The following is a 22158-nucleotide window of genomic DNA, read 5'->3' on the forward strand; positions in this document are numbered from 1 at the left end:
CCGATGCTACAAAAATATGTAGAGAGACAAGTAGTACTGAGGAAGCAGGGAGGCTGCAGAAGGACTTGTTCAGACTAGAAGAATGGGCAAAGAAATGGCAGATAGAATACAATGTGGAAAAGTATGAGGTTATGCACTTTGGAAGGAGGAATGGAGCTATAGACTATTTTCTCAATGGGAAAATGCTTAGGAAATCAAATGCACAAAAGGACTTGTTCAAGATTCTCTTAAGGTTAACGTGCAAGTTAAATCGGCAGTTAGGAAGTCAAATGCAATGTTAGCATTTATGTCAAAAAGTCTAGAATACAAGAGTAGGGGTGCACTTCTGAGGCTGTATAAGGCTCTGGTCTGACCCCATTTGCTGTATTGTGAACAGTTTTGGGCCCCGTATTTAAGGAAAGATGAGCTGGCCTTGGAAAGGGTCCAAAGGAGGTTCACAAGAATGATCTTTGGAAAGAATGCTCGTCATATGAGGAAGGGTTGAGGACTCTGGGTCTGTGTACATTGGGATTTAGAAGGATGGGGGGGGGTGCGGAGGGGGTGGATCTTATTGAAACATACAGGATACTGTGAGGCCTGGATAGAGTGGACATGGAGAGGATGTCACCACTAGTAGGAAAAACTAGAACCAGAGGGCACAACCTCGGACTAAAGGAATGATCCTTTAACACAGAGATGAGCAGGAATTTCTTCAGCCAGAGAGTGGTGAATCTGTGGAACTCTTTGCCATAGAATACTGTGGAGGCCAGGTCGTTGAGTGTCTTTAAGACAGAGATAGGTAGATTCTTGATTGATAAGAGGATCAGAGATTATGGGGAAAAGGCAAGAGACTGGGGATGATAAAAATATCAGCCATGATTGAACGGCCAAGCAGACTTGATGGGCTGAGTGGCCTAATTCTGCCCGTGTCTTATGGTCAGACCCGCTGCACGTTTCCCAGCATTTCTGATTTGTATAAAGCTGTAACCAACTTTAAGCAGTTAACCTTCTTTAGGGCAATTATACAGCACAGATTTGGTCTATGCAAAGTCGCTGGCTGTTTCACATCAACTACACAATGAAATACCCAAATCAAATTGCAGAAAATGGCATAAGGTGGTTTCATTAAATTTCAACTGTACAGTGTAATTTCTCATAATCTAAAGGTTTAAATGCAATGCAGATGATGTCCTATGAACCGTTTAAACTTAATTTTATTCACCCATTCATGACACAGTGCCACAGTGGTTAGGACTACTGCCTCACAGCGCTAGGATCCAAGGTTCAATTCCAGCGTCGGTCACTGTTTGTGTGGAATTGGCACATTCTCTCCATGTCTGCATGGATTTCCTCCACATGCTCTGATCTCCTCCCATAGTCCAAAAATATGTGGGTTAAATTGATTAGCCATGCTAAATTGACCGTTAGCGTCAGGGGGATTAGCAGGGTAAATATCTGGGGTTACGGGGATAGGGACTGGGTAGGATTGTTGTCGGTGCAGGCTCAATGGCCTCTTCTGCTCTGTAGGGATTCTATGATTTAGCAAAGAGCTGTATCAGTGTGAATATTAAAGTAGTTCACAATAGAATTGAATTGGCATTGTGTGGTCAATGCCTGCAGACAAAGACAGAGATTCAGAGATAACTCTATGTCAATATCAATTCAAAACTGTGCTAAACTGGACTGGCAGTAGATGGAAATTGGGTTAGCAATTGATTACATTAAGCTCTTGTTCCATTTTCCACTCATTTGAATTTCTATATCATTTGGGGATGGACATTAATTTTCCGGCCTGTATGCAGAACAGCACATTGTGGTACAATTCAAATAATGAAAATATAGATGTAGAAAACATTTACCAGCATTTGTGTCCTCGCAAGATCTGAAGGAAAACTCTGCATGTCAACGTTACCAAAAGCATTCCTAAGCTAGAAGCACTGTATCTGTGAAACTCCTAATTTGGGCGAACCACACGTACTGACCAATTTAAGAACAGCTTCTTCCCTGCTGCCATCAGACCTTTAAATGGTCCAGTCACACATTAAGCTGATCTTTCTCTTCACCCTATCGGTAATTGCAACACTACATTCTGCACCCTCTCCTTTCCTTCTCCCTTAAGTATTTTATGAACATTAAGTTTTGTCTGTAACACCTCGCCAGAAACAATACGTTTCACTGTATGCCAATACACGTGACAATGATGAATCAATAGCGGGAATATTGGCAGCTTCCTCAGTAAGTTTTCCGAGCTGAATTTAAAAAAAGGCATTAGAATTGAGAGTTTGTTATTCTTTATATTGTTTGGCTCATTTTCTTGGTACGATCATATTCCCCAAAGTCTCCTTATGCGCAGCGAGCTTAACAGCATCTGCTTGAGTCCTTTTCCCAGGGAGATCTAGTTGTTGATTCAGAGGGGAGTTTTATCCTGGAAATAGCACCACGTGGGTCTCCCCACCAACACAAAAAGAAAATCGTACAATTTTCCAGACGGCACTCAACTTTGACCTTAAGTGCCAGCTTTGTTTTGGTAATTCATTAACTGTATGCTTGTATTGGATTTAGTTTCTTTGTATAAATAAATCTGCTGAAAATTGATATTAATGAATTAATTGAGAAACTATGTACATTGTATAGGCAGGATGACATTTTGGTTTACTCAGGGTGATCATGAAATATACCTGCAGAAGCAGGAAATGCAAATAATTATTATTTTTTGAATGCGATAGTTAATCATAAAAATCATAGAATCCCTATATTGCAGAAGGAAGTCATTTGGCCCATCTGCACTGACCACAATCCCACCCTATCGCCTTACTCCCACATAATTACTCTGCTAATCCCCTTGACACTAAGGAGCAATTTAGCTTGGCCAATCAACCTAACCTGCAAATCTTTGGACGATGGGACGAAACCAGAGCACCCGGAGGAAACCCATGCAGACACGGGGAGAACATGCAAATGCCACACAGACGGTCACCCAAGGCTGGAATTAAAACCGGGTCCCTGGAGCTGCGAGATAGCAGTGCTAACCATTGTGTCACCATGCCACCCAATCCTTGTTATAATTTACGCTGGGCAAATCTCAACAGCATCAAAACAATGGTTTCCTTAAACTTATGTTTATTTTCTTTCCTACATGCTTTATTGGAATATTGTATGTATCCATCAATACTTGAAGAGTTTCAATTTTGCATTTAAAAACCTTCAATCCAACCTTCTGAGGTCAAAGTTAAGACATAGGGACAGTGTCGAACATTCGACCCATTCAAAGCCTCAATTGGGATTTTCTAATTTTAACTGACTGCTGAGAATGGAAGAGAATGTGCGAGGATCGTAGCAGGCAAAGAAGATGCATTTTTGGAAAAATATATTTAAATAAGAAGGCTGGTTTGATAAAATGTGCAGTTGGGATAAGAAATGATTACATCTATTGTAACTTACTTATTCTTGGAAGTAGCATCTTACAGTGCATAATATGTGGTATCAAGTAGCAGCATTGAAGTCTATTCACTAATCAACTCAGATAAGGGATTTTGCATATTGCGCTCCAAACATATCCTTCTGTGCTGAGTTCAGCACTCTGTGCCTCATTGTATTCCACACCTGGAATATGTAAACAAAATATGTAAACAAATACTGTTGTCATTAATCTAGCTTCAAGTCCTTAATTTTGAAGTGTGCCAAAAGAAATATAAAAAGTGTGTTAAAACTTGAAACAAGGATTGGGAGAGAAAAAAGAAATGAAAACTTGGTAAGAGAAATATATTAAGAGTATGCTTCTATCTCATGACATCTACAGAAGCCTAACAAACATGTTCACCTAACAGGCAGTCCTAGAAGCTGTTACGTGTTTGCAGCCATTTGGGAAAAGAGCCAACTGGGACAGAAAAAAAAAAGAGTATCATGGGGAATCAGGAAATTATTGGCTGATGTTATCGTGTGTGTGTCCCAGGTTACCTGCTCATTCCCAGAATACAATCCTTTCTGTTTTCACCACTGGGTTAATGCTCTGAAGTAAACGCATTCCAAAGTATTGTCTTTTCAACTGCCGTAGAGCTGAAAAGAATCAGTTACGATAAAAGGAAGATCCTGTTTTCCATTATTGCTCAACTATAACTGGAAAAACAGGCATGCGGACTGTTACTTTGGGTAAAACAGCTGACACTGACACATAGCATTAGAAATAACAGGTTGATTGATGTCTGTGATATCACAAACAGGAATCTGAATAAGGCCAGAAGTGTACAAGCTGAGGAAAGCTGCAACTTTTCACTGATATTGGAAAGCCCAGGTTCATTTCAGACTAAAATATAAATTTGTTTCTTCCTGATGCTCAAGGTGCAACTTATATGATATTTACTAACACTGCAAGTGCCAAAACAGAAAACATCTTTACCTATCCCCCTCAACATTTCATAATCACTTGAGAATTAAATTTGAAACTTAAACATTCTTTTATCAAACATTGAATTTCCTTTAAAAAGATTAATTATGCTTTATAACTATTACACTTAACATTTCACGTTGGGGCAGCACGGTGGCACAGTGGTTAGCACTGCTGCCTCAGCACCAGGGACCCGGGTTCAATTCGTTGCTTGGGTCACTGTCTGTGCGGAGTCTGCACATCCTCCGTGTCTGCGTGGGTTTCCTCTGGGTGCTCCAGTTTCTTCCCACAGTCCAAAAGATATGCTGGTTAAGTGCACTGGCCATGGTAAATTCTCCCTCAACGTATCCGAGCAAGTGGCAGAGTATGGCGACTCAGGGATTTTCACAGTAAGTTCATTACAGTGTTAATGTAAGCCTACTTGTGACACTAATAAATAAACTTTAAACTGTTTTTTCCCCTTTCATGGGATGTTGTTGGTAAGGTCAGCATTTGTTGCCCATCCCTAATTGCCCTTGAACTGCATGTTTTGCAAGGCCATTTCAGAGTTGAGAGTCAACCACATTGCTGTGGATCTGAAGTTCTGTGCAAAAATACCAGATATAGATGGCAGATTCCTTCCCTAATGGGCATTAGTGAAGCAGATGGGTTTAGATTAACTGATATTGCATTCAATTACAGATTCTATTTTATTGAAATTAAATTCCACTAGGTGTCATAGTGGGATTGGCAGGATAGTAGTCTGGGCCTCTGGTTACTAGCCCAATGATGTTACCACTACACCACCATTTCCCTCTCTTCAATATAAGCTTAGTTGTCACCTGGCAGAATGCTAATACTAAATTAAAGCACAACCATTGTCAAGAAATAACTAAGCAAAAATACAAAGCAAACTAACTCCATGAGAACTGACCCTTAGGTTAGAGAATTGTTCCATGGACAAACATACAAGCCATCCATTCAATGTTGTCTTCTCCTGCATTAAATGAAAAAGAAAACTTGGGGAACTTGTGAAAGTATAACCTGAGCTATCAATGCTTAGGAGGAGACTGGAGGGAGGGTACTAGACTGATTCTCATGCCTGCAGGAGAATGAGGGACACCCAACTCAAACTTTTTCACCTTACGTGCGTAATAAGTCTTCAGAGGTAGAAGTTCCTTCACCAAAAATCCCTTTATTTACAAGTCTGACAGCAACATACAGAGCACTTTCAGTTCACAGCCAACACTAGGAGCCCCAGAGTCTGGTTAAGTATAAAGCAAGAGGCTCTCTGATTGGTCCATCAATTTGGCCCTTAATCAGGGAGTTCATATTCTCACAGGCCCGCCTCAATTGGCTGATTAAAATCACTACAACATGCCTCGCTGCACTTTTAAAGACAATTGAAAGTCAACCACATTGTGGGTCTGGAGTTACATGTAAGCTTGAGTATGGCAGATTTCCTTCCCCAAAGGACACTAGCAAACTTGGTGGGTTTTTAACAACAATTGATGATAATAGACTAGCTTTATTTTGCAGAAGTTTAAACATATGCTCCCACAGGTATTGTATAATCAGCAGCAGGGCATCCACTCAGTGTCAAATCATAATCAGAGACAGCATTTTACCAGCAATAATGGTAGGAATCGTTCCAGCAGGGGCTTTTGAACAGCTGCAGTATTTCATTAAGTTATTACGCTTATTTTTATTTTTATCTAAATTGGTCATTTACCTTTTTCTATGAGGAACTAATCCTTTGTTCTGATCAGTAGAGAGAACGTAAATGCAAGCTAAGTTGACTCATTCTCTAGCTTTCCTGTTTTTACATGAGATGTGTTGCTGCTACTCAGCCTCCTACAGGAAGAGGGGGATGTTATATATTTGGGGTTGTTATTGTGTTGTTCCATGGTCACTTTAAGGCCAGAATTTTATCGCCCTGCCCGCCACAGGAATCAGAGAAAGCCGGGGTGGATGATGGAAAGGTCCATTGACCTCTGGTGGAATTGTACGGTTTTGGGATGAGTGAAGCCATAAAATCCCGCCTTAAGAGTATAGTTGCGTGTATACTTTGTGACTCAGTCTAGGTCAAGCCTTGTAGAGTTAACAGCTATTCAATAAACCTGTGTTGTTATTTGCATCCAATCCCACATGCTGCAACTCCATGATCTTTTATCCTGAGAGTGCAGTACACAACAGGAGGAGGCATGATCAAGTGGTATTGTCGCTGGACTAATAAACCAGTGACTCAGTGTAATGCTCTACAATCCCGGGTTCAAATCCCACCATGGCAGATGGTGAAACCTGAATTCAATAAAAATCTAGAATTAAAGTCTAATGATGACCGTGATGGCCTTTAGAGAAGGAAATCTGCCTTCCTTACCCAGTCTGACTGATATTTAACTCCAGATCTACAGCAGTGCGGTTGACTCTTAAATACTCTCAGGAGTGACCAAATGTGGGCCCAGGTAGCGATCCATCAATGGATAAAAATAAATGAATATTCCACTGATATCCAATATTTAGCTGATAATCTGTTAAAGGACATAATGAGGAAACCTAATCCATCCCCGCACAGTTTGTCTCTGCTTATACAACTTACGCACCAGATCAGTTATGGTTAACTATGTTGTATTTTGCAGTGTGTACAATCTACAAGATACACTGCAGGGACTCACCAAGGCTCCTTAGAAAGCACCTTCAAAATTCACAACCACTTCCAACTAGAAGGACAAAGGCAGTAGACACACGGGAACACCACCGCCTGCAAGTTCCCCTCCAAACCACTCATCACCCTGATTTGGGACTATATCGTCATTTCTTCACGGTTGCTGGGCCAAAATTCTGGAATTCCTTCCCTAATGGCATTCTGGGTCAACCCACAACACTTGGACTGCAGCATTTCAAGCCTTGAGAAGGTACCACCACCTTCTCAAGGGCAACTAGGGATGGGCAATAAACGCTGGCTAGCCAGTGACGCCCATGTCACACAAATGAATAAAAAAAAATTGATAACTTATGAGCATTTCTAATGCTACTGGCATGTTTATTTTCATCTGCCACCTCCCACAGTTACGGTATCATTATTTGGCTACTGAACTGTCTTATTGATGTGGGAGACAATGCTTTCTTTGGCAGCTGATGCCAATTCATTTTAACAATAATGATGTGAATTCTTACTCAACATGGCTGTGCTAAGCTTTCCCATAATCTGCATCACAAAGGCACAGTTTGAGGTAAATTCAAAATCACAACTCTTGAGTATGCAGGAAATGTGAAATTAAAAACAGGAAAACTGGAAACGCTTAGCAGACTGGGAAATGCTATGGTGAGACAAACAGTCTCCCCAGAGCATTTCAACTCAAACTAGACCCAACTCAACATAGACCCAGCTCAACATTTCAACTCAAACTATCTTTCATCAAGGCCATTGAGCTGAAATGTTGAGCTGGGTCTTTTACTGGGGACTTCAGGATCCCAATGTCAGGACAGAAAGTCCTGGTCCAGAGCCCACACTTGCCGGTGGTAGGACTGACTTGGTCACTTTATCACAGGCAGTAACGTGAAAATAGCAGAGTGGGTCCAGGCCCAACCAGAGGCCCAACAGCTCTGAAGCTTCATCAGTGCCATTGAGGGAGGTGGGTGGTGCTGAAGAAAACCAGAAACCTCAAGCCCCACACAGGCAAATAAAGAAATTCAGGGGCTTAGGGTCAGAGGGGAAATCCCTCTGGTGAGATCAATGGAAGCCTTCCTTCCCTGCCTGGAGCCTTCGATTCAAGCTCCAATGGCCTCCAGACTATTGGAGGGAGGTACCATCCATTAAGCTGGCAGGCAATGACAGGGCAAGAAGGGTCACCCCACTGTCAATAAAATGTTGGCAGCTCCATAAAGTGGCCTTAAAGGGAGGCTTTATGGATGCAAATCAGTTGCCTGCCTCCTTGAACTTCTCAGCATTGGGACTGTGTCATAGGGCCACATGGAAGGTACACAATCGAAAAAAACAATTTGAACTTATATTCTTAATTCTCTGTTTTTACTGACCTTCTGTTTTAAAATATACAAAACCAGTTCAGGACAGGATTCTTATTTCCCCAATTTAGGCCAGAACCTTAAGGCGGTTCATGCCGGTGGGGTTTTGTGGTCCCATTGCAGTGAACGGAGACTTGGTTGAGTGCCAATTTCTCCATCCTTGTGGGGCAGGATGTGAACAGCTGATAAAATCATGCCCTTTCTGTTTTTTTCCTTTCTGGGCAGAATCTGCCCTTTAATTTTATTTCTGTCTCTCCATATGGTTGCAGATCCAACAACTATCATAGATCATAGAATCATAGAATCCCTACAGTGCAGAAGGAGGCCATTCAGTCCATCGAGTCTGCACCAACCACAATCCCATCCAGACGTTATCCTTGTAACTCCACATACTTACCCTGCTAATTCCCCTGACACTAAGGTCAATTTAGCATGGCCAATCAACCTAACCTGCACATCTTTGGAGTGAGGGAGGAAACCGGAGCACCTGGAGGAAACCCACGCAAACATGAAGAGAATGTGCAAGCTCCACAAGACAGTGACCTGAGGCTGGAATTGAACCTGAGTCCATGGCGCTGTGAGGTAGCAGTACTAACCACTGTGCCACTGTGCCATCCAATTTCCAACATTTTCTATTTTTATTAATGTCAATGTATTTCTAGATATTGGTAAAATGAATTTTTAAGAAATAGTTAAGTCATAATCTCTCAGAAACAAATTACAGTTGTCTATAACTATAAATTAAACAATCAAAAATGCTTGGAAGTTCCAGTGAATGTTGATCTCAAGTACCATGTCAAATAGGAAGCTGTGAGCTGAATTCTTAAAATTAATGAACTTCTGTTTGCCCTGAATCACATTCTCCAAGAAACATTCTTCACCATGTGGCAATGCTTACACAGCAGCGTATCTACAATCTTGTATCTTCTTCCATTGATTAACTGATTTGTTAAAATCCATATTAATTTTTTTGGATTCACGCAACAGTTATAAGAGAACATTACCACGCAGGCAACATAAAATAGTTTTAAAATGTAGGTTTCTATTCTACACCAGATGTTTACCTCGTGTTTTTGCACAAGAGTTTGCAAAATTTGAGATCCAAATCATAGAACCCTGCAGTGCAGAAAGAGGCCCTTCAGCCCATCGAGTCTGCACCGAACACAATCCCACCCAAGCTCTACCCCCATATCCTTACATGTTATACCCACTAATCCCTCTAACCTATGCATCCCTGGACACTAAGGGACAATTTCTTAGCATGGCCAATCAACCTAACCCACACATCTTTGGACTGTGGGAGGAAACCGGAGTACCTGGAGGAAACCCACGCAGACACGAAGAGAATGTGCAAACTCCACACAGACAGTGACCCGAGCTGGGAATCGTACCCAGGACCCTGGAGCTGTGAAGCAGCAGTGCTAATCACTGTGCTACCATGCTGCCCATTGTCTGCAAAATAAGATTTTGCATGACTGAGGAAAGTATTTGTATAAAATAGACCTTGTGATCACTGAATGCTGCTCCAGTTAAACAAGGAAGTTAAACATGGTCAAGTGATATACCTGAAACAATGGACAGAGTTTTACCAGCTTGCCCCGCCCGTTAATGGGCGGAGCGACCCAGTAAAATTGCGCGAGAGCCTAGAAAACAGAATCACGCCCGATTTCTCAGCTCTCGTGATCTTCCGAGATTTCCGGCGAGGTCTGCTGGAATTGGACGAGAGGCTGAATAAATTAAGGTAATGTACTTTAATGTTGATTTGCATGTGTTTGGTGAGCCCAGCGCTCAGTTGTCCAGGCTTGCTTGCCTTTATGATCTCATGGGAGAGGTTCTCTCCGGCAAGGTAAACATCTGCTCCCCATGAATGGGAAACCATCATGTTGGCCTTGTTAATGGAACAGGAGGCCACTGAGGCACCTTGCAGAGGTCAAATGCAAGGGGGGTGCCTCTTGGACAATGCAAGCCTGGCAGTGCCAACCTGGCAGATTGGCACTGCCAGCCTTGCACCTTGGTAATGCCTGCTAGGCACCTTGGCACTGCCCGCTGAGCACTGCCAGGGGCAGGGGCTGAAAGGTGTCGGGCCTGAAGAGGTGGCCCAATTGAGAAGGGAGGGGGACCTCTGCACACTCTGCCTGTGATCATACCAGAGGGAGAGGGGCCCGCTACAACCCTGCATCATAAGCGGATTGGGAAAGGGGAAATGCTGCCGCTCTGCATCACAATCGGATCGGGGGGAGAGAGCGTGATCAGCCTGGGCAGTAGGGGTGGCAGCGGAGGCGGTAGCAGGGGCAGTATTTCCAGGTGGTGATCAGTCACAAGTCCTTGTGATTGCGACGGCATGGGGGGGTGTTTGCGACAGCTCTCTGTCAGACCTCTGCTATTGGAATTGCGCATGAGCAGAATCAGTGGTCTGCTCATGCGCAATAGTTCCCTCTGCAGTTGCTATTGTGTTTGTGCAGACACAGAGGGCTGTGCATGTGCAATAGCTCCCTTTGCAGGCTGGCTGGCAAATTAAGCTCAGCCCACTGCCTACAGCAGCTAGGAATGATTTACCCTATATTTTCAATGTCTAAATCTTTAAGATTGAGAGTGAAAACTCGTTCAAAAAAAAAGGGATTAGGAGCTCTCCCATTTTCACGCTAGCTAGACACTTGGGGCTCAATTTTACCATCAAGTTGCACCTGTTCTCGGGTGCAAAAACTTGGTAAAGTTAGGTGTGAGGCAAATAGTGTGATCTGCACCTGCCTCCGCACCAGTTCCCCCTTTACCAAGGCCCAAGAGTAGCTACCATCAGGACCACATCCAAAACGGGTGCAATGGCAATTTAAATGTATTTGCATGCACTTAATTGGCTTAATGAGCTGCAAGCCCAACCTTACCAGCACATCCCCCTTTGCCACCACGTTCGCCCATCCAGAGTCGGCACAAAACAGACATGATCTACAAAAGTCTGATTCGGGTGTTCCAGTCAGTGAGGAGGTAAGTGCCGAGCGTCCTATGGCTCTCTGCTTAAGATGGGTCAAGGGAGGGGGGAAGAAGGGGGTTCCAGAGGCTCTCTGTGTGAGATCAGTGAGGGGGAAGAGAGAGGTTTGCTGCCACTCTGAGAATGGTGGGGGAAGAGGAGGGGCCTGCAATCAGTCCGAGTGGCGAGGGGCTGGGGGGAATAAGGGGGGGGGCCAGGGTGAAGTATTATCTGGCCCGGGAGGGAGGTGACAGGGGAGCCGCATTCCACCATATTGTTGTCTGTGCATGCGCAGTTGGAGGTCCCAATCAGAGCTGCTGCATTTCGTCCACGTTAAGCCCCAGTCACAGGCTTATGCTGCGCAATTCGGAATTGCTGATTTTTTACAGGCAGAGTGTATATCGGGGCACCTGAGAACGGTCAAAAAGTCAGAGCTGAAACACTTCCAGCTTTATGTCCACCCAGCACTTAGAATCAAAATGGTAGATTTTATGGATGACTCTCATAAAATTCCACCCATTAACTCTGTTTCTCTCTCCAAGGGCACTGCAAGACTGTTGAGTGTTTCCAGCATGTTTTGTTTTTATGAAAGTCAAGATTTTCCCTACCACAGAAGTGAAGCTAACCGGCCTATAGTTACCTGCCTTCTGTCTACCTCCTTTTTTAAACAATGGTGTCAGTTATGCTGTTTTCCAATCTGCGGGAACCACCCCAGAGTCCAGCCAATTTTGGTAAATTACCACTAATGCATTTACCATTTCCCCCGCCATCTCTTTTAGTATCCTGAGATGCATTCCATCAGGACCAGGAGACTTGTCTACCTTTAGCCCCATTAATTTGCCCAACATTACCACTTTTGTGATAATGATAGTTTCTAAGTCCTCACCTGCCCTAGCCTTCCTGTCATCAATTTTTGGCAAGTTATTTGTGTCTGACACAAAATACCTGTTCAATGCCTCAGCCATTTTCTCATTTCCAGTTATTACATCCCCCTTCTCATCCTCTAAAGGACCAATGTTTACTTTAGCCACTCTTTTTTGTTTTATATATTTGTAGAAACTTTTGCTATCTGTTTTTATATTCTGAGCTAGTTTACTCTCATAATCCATTTTACTTTTCTTTATAGCTTTTTCCATGGCTTTCTGTTGATCTTTAGAGATTTCCCAATTCTCTAGGTTCCCAGTAATCTTTGCTACTCGGTATGCATTTTTTTTCAATTTGATACACTCCTTTATTTCCTTAGATTTCCATGGCTGACTATCTCTTTTTCTACAGTCCGTCCTTATCACTGGTAGATATTTTTACTGAGCACTTTGAAATATCGCTTTGAAAGTCCTCCATTGTTCCACCATAAAGTTTTTGCTCCCAGCTGAATTGCCCCTTTGTGTCAAGGGAACTAATAGGATAAATACATGGGATTACGGGGATAGGCCCTGGATGGGATAGTTGTCGGTGTAGGCTTGATGGGCTAAATGGTCTCTTTCTGAATTGTGAGGATTCTATGATTAGAATAATGACTGCTGCAGTTAGTTGGGGAAATAATTTCAATGCATTATTATTATTTGTGTAAGGCACCAGGGATTAAAAACTGGATTTTTTGTGTGGAGGCACATGTCATTATACCCCTCAAGCTATCTGTAGGAATTGGCTCCTTTAAGCAGTGTGCATTGGAAGGATCATGTGATCCAATCACCCAATGGGGAACAAACATCTTCGAGAAGAGCGTGGGCTTTTCCAGCCAGATTGATCCGATACCAGAGGATGAACTCATCAACTGTAGCACCCTGTATATAATTGTAAATAGTAATAAACTTGTTATTGTTTCTTGTTATTGGTGGCTGCCAATGAATGCAACTACTGCAGTATTGATGATACTATAGACAGGAAAAGTAACCCTGAGGCGCATCACAAAAGTTGGTCCAACAAACATATCTGCTCAGGCATTGCGGTGGGAGTGGCAAGAAAGCTATTAACGTTCACCATCATCACTGCTCAAACTGATAGCATCTTCAGCAGTTCCCACATCCTCAGAGTAACACAGCAATCCAGGGATTGCGGTAATGAATCTAATTTTCTCTGGAGCGTGTACTGTTGAGACAACCACTCTCCATTCCGCCCCCATACCTGCCTCTAGGCTACAACTAATGGAACAATTGTTGAGAACTTATGCTCTTGCATAACTTTCACTGTATCAACCCTTGGAAAAGTTACACCTCGCTGAATGAGGCAAAACTGGGTTGTTACCACAGTACTAATTTTATAATTTCTGTTAAACATCACTGCACTCCAATATGATCTTTATAAATTACATTATTTTATAATCTAATCATAACCACTTATTTCACTATCTGAAAAATGTAATTACAAGTGAAGAACTTTAAGTGTCTTTAACTTTCTGGCTTTCTATCTGTGAATACTATGATTGGCATGGTGGCACAGTGGTTAGACTGTTGCCTCACAGCGCCATGGACCTAAGTTCGATTCCTGGCTTGGGTCACTGTCTGCAGAGTCTGGACATTCTCCCCATGTTTGTGTGGGTTTTGTCCGTGTGCTTCAGTTTCCTTCCACTGTCTGAAAGACACGCTGCTTAGATGCATTGGCCATGCTAAATCCTCCCTTAGTGTACTCGAACAGGCACCACAGTCTGACAACTAGGGGATTTTCCTAGTAACTTCATTGCAGTGTTAATGTAAACCTACTTGTGACACTAATAAATAAACTTTAAAAAAACTTAGAAAACTTCATCATGTTTGGTTGCCTAGCTCCTTGCTGACATCATTACCGCAGCATAGAATCATAGAACCCCTACAGCGCAGCAGGAGGCCATTTGGCCCATCGAGCCTGCACCAACAACAATCCCACCCAGGCCCTGTCCTTGTAACGCCACACAATTATCCTGCTAGTCCCCTTGACGCCAAGAGGCAATTTAGCATGGCCAATCAACTTAATCTACACACCTTTGGACTGTGGGAGGAAACTGGAGCAATGGAGGAAACCCACGCAGACACGAGGAGAATGTGCAAACTCTGCATAGACAGACAGCCTAGGCTGAAATTAAACCTGGGTTCCTAGCACTGCGAGGCAGCAGTGCAAACTGCTGTGCCACCATGCATGCCAAGATATGCCCCCTGACTTGGCACTGATTTAAGCTACTGTCGGGAAAGTGGAAAACAATGGTACACACACATTGTTAAACCCTTGCAGGCAGCTTTTTCATGATCAGTGGTGAGGCTCTTTGCTCCACTTTGCACTGACTGGAACCCCCACCACCACCCCGCCCCTACCACCACCACCACCACTACCTCCCCACCCCCCCCACCCCCGCCACAGCTATTCTCGCCCCGCTGTTGCTGACAGCAAGGCTGGAGAATATGGCATTGAATCAAATCTCCATTCGCTGCAGTGGGGCTGGAGAATCCTGGCTGTGAGTGAGATCGGAGAATCCGGCTCACTGACTGCAAAACCCAACTCGTTCATCATTGATCCGGGTATTGATTAAAAAATGGTTATTACCCTTTCATAATTGAAACAAATATCAAAATATGAAAGACAATAAAGGGCTTGTGATTTGTCAGATACATAATGAGGCTGCCAGTCAGAGTTTTTAATCAGCACAAATGGTAGCTATTTTAGGTTGAGTGCACTGAAGGTTGTGACTATTAATATTACAAATTCATTTTTCAAGTAACATAGAAGTAGAAAATGAACTGATGCCAATGCGTTATTGTTTGATACTTGCCCAGACCTCTCATTTTCCATTTCACAAAATCATCTGTGAGGAAACTATCACGTTCTCTCAAGCTACCCTTCTTCCTTCACAGGTGGTTGTCCCTCTTACCTCAAGTCCACTATGCACTGCTATTCACTTTCAACAGGTTACCACATCTTTCTTCCCTTGAAGATTATCAGTCATGGACATCAGCACTGGTCACTAACACACTCATGCTGCAATCCATTGGCAAGCGGTACGGCCTCAGAGCTTAACGTCCTGCACAAAATGCGAGGAAAAGTAGAAATCCTGTAAAGAGAGAGGTATAAAAAGTCACTCAGGGATACAGAAGAAGTGCAACAAGAGATTATGAGAAAAAGAAAAATAAAGTTACCAGCACATTCTCCCCGTGTCTGCGTTGGTTTCCTCCGGGTGCTCCGGTTTTCTCGCATACTCCAAAAACGTGCGGGTTAGGTTGATTGGCCGTGGTAAATTGTTCCTTAGTGTTAGGGGGATGTCGGGGAGATTGGTAAGCTGGATGTGTGGGGTTGCGGGGATGGGGCCTGGGTGGGATTGTTACCAGTATGGGCTCCATGGGCCAAATGGCCTCCTTCTGCACCATAATTTTTCTATGATTCTACAAAAGCTTTTTAAAAATATGTTGAGAGAAATAGAGTGCTGACAGGGTGAGCTCAGATACAGGTGCAATGACAGCACACAATGCAGACTTATTATGTGAAGGCAAAATGATTGCAGATGCTGGAATTATGTGGCCAATTGGCACATCGGGTCTGCACCAACTCATGCCCAGGCTCACCCTGTAAGCCCACGTATTTCCCCACTAATTCCCCCAATCGACAGATCTTTGGACACTAAGGGGCAAATCAACCCTGCACATCTTTGGATTGTGGAAGGAAACCGAAACAGCCAGAGTGGAAGCCCACGCAAACATGGGGAGAATGTGCATACCCCACATAGGCAGTGACCCAAGCTGGGAATCAAATCTATGTCCCCGGCGCTGTGAGGCAGCAGTGTTAACCCACTGTGCCAGCATGCCGCTCACCTTTGGACAGTGGGGGGAAACCAGAGCGCCTGGAGGAAAATATCACTGATACACAGGAGAACGTACGAACTTCACACAGACAATCATGCAAAGCCGGAATTGAACCTGACTGCTGTGATGCAGCAATGCCAACTACTGTGCCGGTGGTTAAGGGACCACTAATAAAGGACAAAATGCTGGAAATACTGTGCAGGTCAGGCAGCAATCTGTGGTAAGATAGAGTTAACCTTTTGGGTGATACTGTGATGAAAGGTCAGCGACCTGAAATGCTGTTTTTCTCCACAGGTGCCACCTGTCTGACCTCCTGAACATTTTCTCCTGTGAGTTGAGCATTTGTTTTTTTTGCAGTGGCTGAAGTGGCCAAAATACCAGCAGCACAAGGGGAACCTAATCAAGAGGCGATCACGGTTGTGGGAGGAGCAAGATTCCTTGTGCTCTTGCCTTGTCTAATCCACAAGACAACCTTGAAAAACATAAATTTTTAACTTATCTGCGTCTTTTCTAGCTACACTACTGATAATGAAGGGGATGGATAGGGTAGAGGTAGAGAGATTCTTCCCGCTCAGAAAGGACAGCAGGATTAGAGGGCATAGCCTCAAGAAAAGTAGGGGGGGGGGGGGCAGTTTAGAATGGAGTTGAGGAGGAACTTCTTCACTCAAAGGGTGGTGAATCTCTGGAATTCTCTGCCTGTTGAAGTGGTGGAGGCTGCCTCGCTAAATATATTTACGACACGGGTAGATAGGTTTTTGACAGACAAGGGAATTAAGGGTTATGGGGAGAAAGCGGGAAAGTGGAACTGAGCCACTTCAGATCAGCCATGATCTTATTAAATGACGGGGCAGGCTTGAAGGGCTAGATGGCCTACTCCTGCTCCTACTTCTTATGTTATGTTCTTACTGCTGCTACTTGGCTCCAGGCTTCACCGATGGGTATGACAATATGCCTTCTGCAGTCTAGGGTTGAAACCATATTTGCCGGTATTTTACAATCCCGCTCGGGCGAGGCTCGTAAAATCCCTCCTGAGGCCAACAGAGAATTCCGTTCTGTGAGCCGTGCCTGCCCCGATTTTGGGGCCGGCATGCCAGTAAAATTCCGGCCATTGAGGCCATGTGTCACCATCAGATCCTTCCCTTTAAATGTTATTGAGGCCGATGGCCGTGGGAGGCACCACCTCTACAACTGGGACTAGTGAAGGTGAATAAATAATCCAGAGAATGTGAATTCAAATTCCACCCTGACCGATGCAGAAATTAAAACCAGGCTTTTTAAAAAAGGAAATAGTAAGTTGATATCAGTAAGAGTGACCATGAAGCTGATAGGTTGTTATGAAAAAAATTGTGCACTGGTTTATATTAGGACAAGAATTGCAGTTACTAATCAACCTGAGATCTGATTCCAGACCCACACTGGTGTGATTGAATCTTAATTACACAGTGCACAGATTACTAATGGTTCATGACCAATATAGAAAAGCTGTAGCTAAAAGGTTATTCAGTTGTATTAATAGGACCTTCTTTTTCTGCAGTTCACTGCTTGAAAGCAACTTGGTGCCACGAACAAATAAGGCCCTTGTCAAACCACGGCAAAGTGCTTTGATTTTTTTTTACTACGGGTAGGTTGAGGAAGAAGGACCTGAGTCTATCTCAACTTGGAATGGGGATTGAACCCTGTGTAGTTGGCATTAATCCGATCCACAAGCTGAGTTAACTCCCCCGTATCCCCTCACCCCGCCCATTAGAACCATTTAGTGCAATTCAAAGGATATCATTTCCTTGCGGGTCAGACCACATTTGTACCCAGATTTGGTCCCCTCAGTGTTGAATGATGCAGTGATCTTGAGGAAGTACAAGAATGATTCCTTTCTCAAAGAACACCAGCTATTCAGGCTCATGAACATGTCTACTTACTTCAGAGTTCTGTAGACATTGAGGTGACCTGTGAAAGTCTATAAATGAACAACGGCAGGATAATGTGTCTAATGCAATATCATTTCAGTTGAACACTGGGAAGGACTGGAAAACATGAATCTGGATGTTTGGAAGTTCTTCTTTTCTCACAGAGTACTGAGCCTCTGGAATACATTGGTGGCTGGTGTGATGGGTTCTGACACGCTGTATGATTTATAAAAGGGAGCTGATCTAGTTCTTGACTCTCTGGAGGTTTTATTATCTGTATAAATAACACTTGATCCATTTGATCTCCTCAGCTACAATTGAACACCTCGGGTCAGGGAGAATTTTCTTGTGTATTTCTTTCCTCTATTTGCCCCTCCAAAGGGATTACATGATTGAGGGGGGGGGTGGCTGAGGTTGAGGAGTTAAGTTTTTAAGTTTAAGTACTGGTGTCACAAGTAGGCTTATATTAACACAGCAAATAAGTTATTGTGAAAATCCCCCAGTCACCACACTCCGGCGCCTGTTCGGGTACACGGAGGGAGAATTTAGCATGGCCAGTGCACCTAACCAGCACATCTTTTGAACTGTGGGAGGAAACTGAAGCACCCAGCGGAAACCCTCGCAGACATGGGGAGAATGTGCAGACTCCGCACAGACAGTGACCCAAGCTGGGAATGGAACCCGGGTCCCTGGAGCAGAGAGGCAGCAGTGCGAACCACTGTGCTACCATGCCACCCATGAAGTGGTGAATGGGACACAATTCTTGTGTAAGAATTGTCCAGCGATGAGAAATTGGATTCTGGGTTGGAACTTCCCTTTCTCCCTTTGGACAATAGGCTTGACATCGTGCAGTTACTTAGAAAATATGACTGAGTGTGTGATTTGGTACTGTGCCCAATGAAAGTCTCTTAGTAACAAAACAGAATGCTTGCCAGTGAGTTAATTGTGCCCGTAACTTGAGATTTATTGATTCCAGTCACGTTGTTTGCCTTTAATTGGGTGGAGTCTGTTAAAACAGAATAATTATGTTTAACGTCAAGTTTAATGCCATCTAGGTATGTAATCTGTTAAGTTGTTTGACAACTTGAATTCTGTGCCTTGATAAATTGCTTTTAGTGATAGAGTTGTATCCAGCTCTCAAATAATATTGGTGAGGGTCGCATTGTGTGGAAGAAATATACTAATATAGTGATAAAAACTAAAGAAATAGGAAGTCTACAGTGCAAAAGGAGACCATTCAGCCCATTGAGTCTGCACCAACTTTCTCTGACAGTGTGCTTCCCCAGCCCTCTCTCCCACACTAACCCCACACCACCAATCCACCTTACTTTGGATTGTGGGAGAGAACCAGAGCACCCGGAGGAAACCTGCGCAGACACAGGGAGAATGTGCAAATTTCACACAGACAGTGACCCAAGGCCAGAATTGAACCAGGGCTCCTGGTGCTGTAAGGCAGAAGTACTAACCACTGTGCCACTGTCCTGCCCTACTAGGAGCTGTTAATAGGAGCAGAAGTAGGACATTTTGCCTCACAAGCTCCTCCAATTTCCCATCAATCCTCATATCCCTTGATGCCAATATACAAGAGTCCACCAATCTCTATCTTACATTTGCTCGACAACTGAACATCTACCTGCTCTCTGGAATAGAGAATTTTAAAGGTTCGCCACCACCTAGGTGAAGAAATTTATTCGCATCATACCCCTGAGTGGTTGACCCCCTTACCCTCTGTCCGTGATCAGTGGTTCTGGACTTCTCTGCAATCCTCCCAAAATCTGTCCTGTCAAACGAGTTAGAATTTTATATGTTGAGTGAGATCGCCTTGCATTCTTTACTTTGGTAGAAATAGCTGACTCAATTTCTCCTCAGGCCAGCACCCACTTCTGAGAAATCAGCCTAGTGAACACTTCCTCTAAGTTAAGTATAACCTTCCTTAGGTATGGATACTACAAATGTACACAGTACTCCAGGTTTAAAGTTTATTTATTAGTGTCACAAGTAGGCTTAAATTAACACTGCAATAAAGTTACTGTGAAAATCACATACTGTGATACCTGTCGGGATACACTGAGGGAGAATTTAGCAAGGCCAATGCACTTAACCAGCACATCTTTCTATCTGTGGGAGGAAACCACAGCACTCAGAGGAAACCCACACAGACACGGGGAGAATGTGCAAACTCCACACGGACAGTGACCCAAGCCAGGAATCAAACCCAGGTCCCTGGCACTGAGAGGCAACAGTGCCAACCACTGGGCCATATGCCACCCACAAAGTACTGAATGGGAGACAACTCTTGTGTAAGAATTGCCCAGAGATGAGTGCCAGCCACTTTGCCATCCTGTGGTTTCACTAAAGTCACATATAATGAAAATAGAAGCAGAAAATTTAATTTTTACATCAAACAAAATCCACCTCGTATTTTACACAAAGTGCAATATTATGGGTTTTTTTTGCCTCCCATCATCATATTCAATATGTAAAATGGTGAAAAATGTCAAACAATTCTCACCATGATACTTTTAGAGAAAAATAAGCCACAGTAACAGGGTTGCTGATGGGAATAAGTGTGACAAGGACAAATGTTTCACAAGCCTGACATTCGGAAAAGACAGATGTACAGAAACCATGCTATGTATTAAGAGCCAAACCAGAGGTTCCTCTCGCTTTCCAAAAACTGATGTGCAGCAAAAGCTCCTCGTGTGCAAAGCACAAGATTTATGGCAAAACATTTGTTTTACACAAAGGCTGAAATCCCACAGCTGAATCAACAACACCAAGGACCTGAATTTAGATGAAGGAAATTTTATACCCTCATATTTTACAAGTCAGTCAGCAAATCTTTCAGTAGCTTTTATTTATGTAACAACTTTTAATGTAATGAAACAGCACAATATGCTTCACGGGAGGACTGATATTGGGACGTGAAGTGTCACCAGTATTGGAGGAATCAGTTAAAGACGTGCGTTGCTGCAGGTGATTGCCTCAAAGCTGGCACAAAAGAAACTAAACCTGAATTCTCCTCCTCCAATAGGGAGAAGCAGAATAAGGGAGGCATGGTGGCGCAGTGGTTAGCACTGCTGCCTCACAACACCAGGGACACAGGGTCGATTCTTGGCTTTGCTCACTGTGTGTGTGTGGAGTTTGCACATTCTCCTTGTGTCTGCGTGGGTTTCCTCTGTGTGTTCCCATTTCCTTCCACAGTCCAAAGATGTGTGGGTTAGGTGGATTGGTCATGCTAAATTAGTGTCAGAGGGCTAGCTAGGGTAAATGCACAGGGTTGCGGGGATAGGGCCTGAGTGGGATTGTGGTTGGTGCAGACTTGATGGGCCGAATGGCCTCCTCCTGCACTGTAGGGATTCTAATAATGACAAGCTCTGGATCAGTGGTGTTGTATGTCGCCATTTTGTGTGTTGTTGCTGAAAGTTGGTATTCCTTCAAAAAGACCAGTTCAACATTTTCAAATCCCAGTAAAAACCACTAATACTGGCACCAGTAATATTTGAGCTCCATTGTAAGGTATATAAAACCAATCTGGACAAACCTTACTGCTACCTTTCAACTCGAGGTCTTTTTTCTCTTAGTGAGGAGTTGAGGACTGAATCAAAGTATTTGTTGTTAATTTTACTCGGTTCCACCCAAACTAATGTGATGCTCTTTTTTACTCGTGCACAGTTGTGAAAATGAGGAGGAAGAAGAGGATTTAACTTGAAAATGATTAAGGACCAATTTTATCTCCCCCCTTCCTGACTGGAATAGTGGTTGTAGGGATTGAAGATGGAGGGGGGCGGGGGGGATATTGCAGGCGGAGTGGTGGGGTGGGGGCGTGTGAGTTGGTGGGTACGAGTGGTGCAGTCATGTCATACTTCTGCCCTCACCCCTACCCCACCGATTTTACTTTTCTGGCTTCTGTCTAGTACGAACATAAGAAAATAGTGGGCAAGAACAGGGGGAGCCGGTGCGATTAACATACCTCATGCTTATGGTGGTGAGTCAACAGTCACAACACCTTCCACCTCCTCCTCTTCATGTCACCTCCTGGAGAAAGGTGAAAGCACAGAGGAAAACCTCAGGGAGCAATGGAAGAAAAATATCCCAGAAGCTTGATAGTGAGGAAGAAAACTCCAAACTGCAGAAGGCATCAATGGATTGAGCCGA

Source organism: Carcharhinus amblyrhynchos, chromosome 28 (assembly GCF_965287045.1).
Source record: "Carcharhinus amblyrhynchos chromosome 28, sCarAmb.v2.hapA, whole genome shotgun sequence".
NCBI classification, from domain to species: domain Eukaryota; kingdom Metazoa; phylum Chordata; class Chondrichthyes; order Carcharhiniformes; family Carcharhinidae; genus Carcharhinus; species Carcharhinus amblyrhynchos.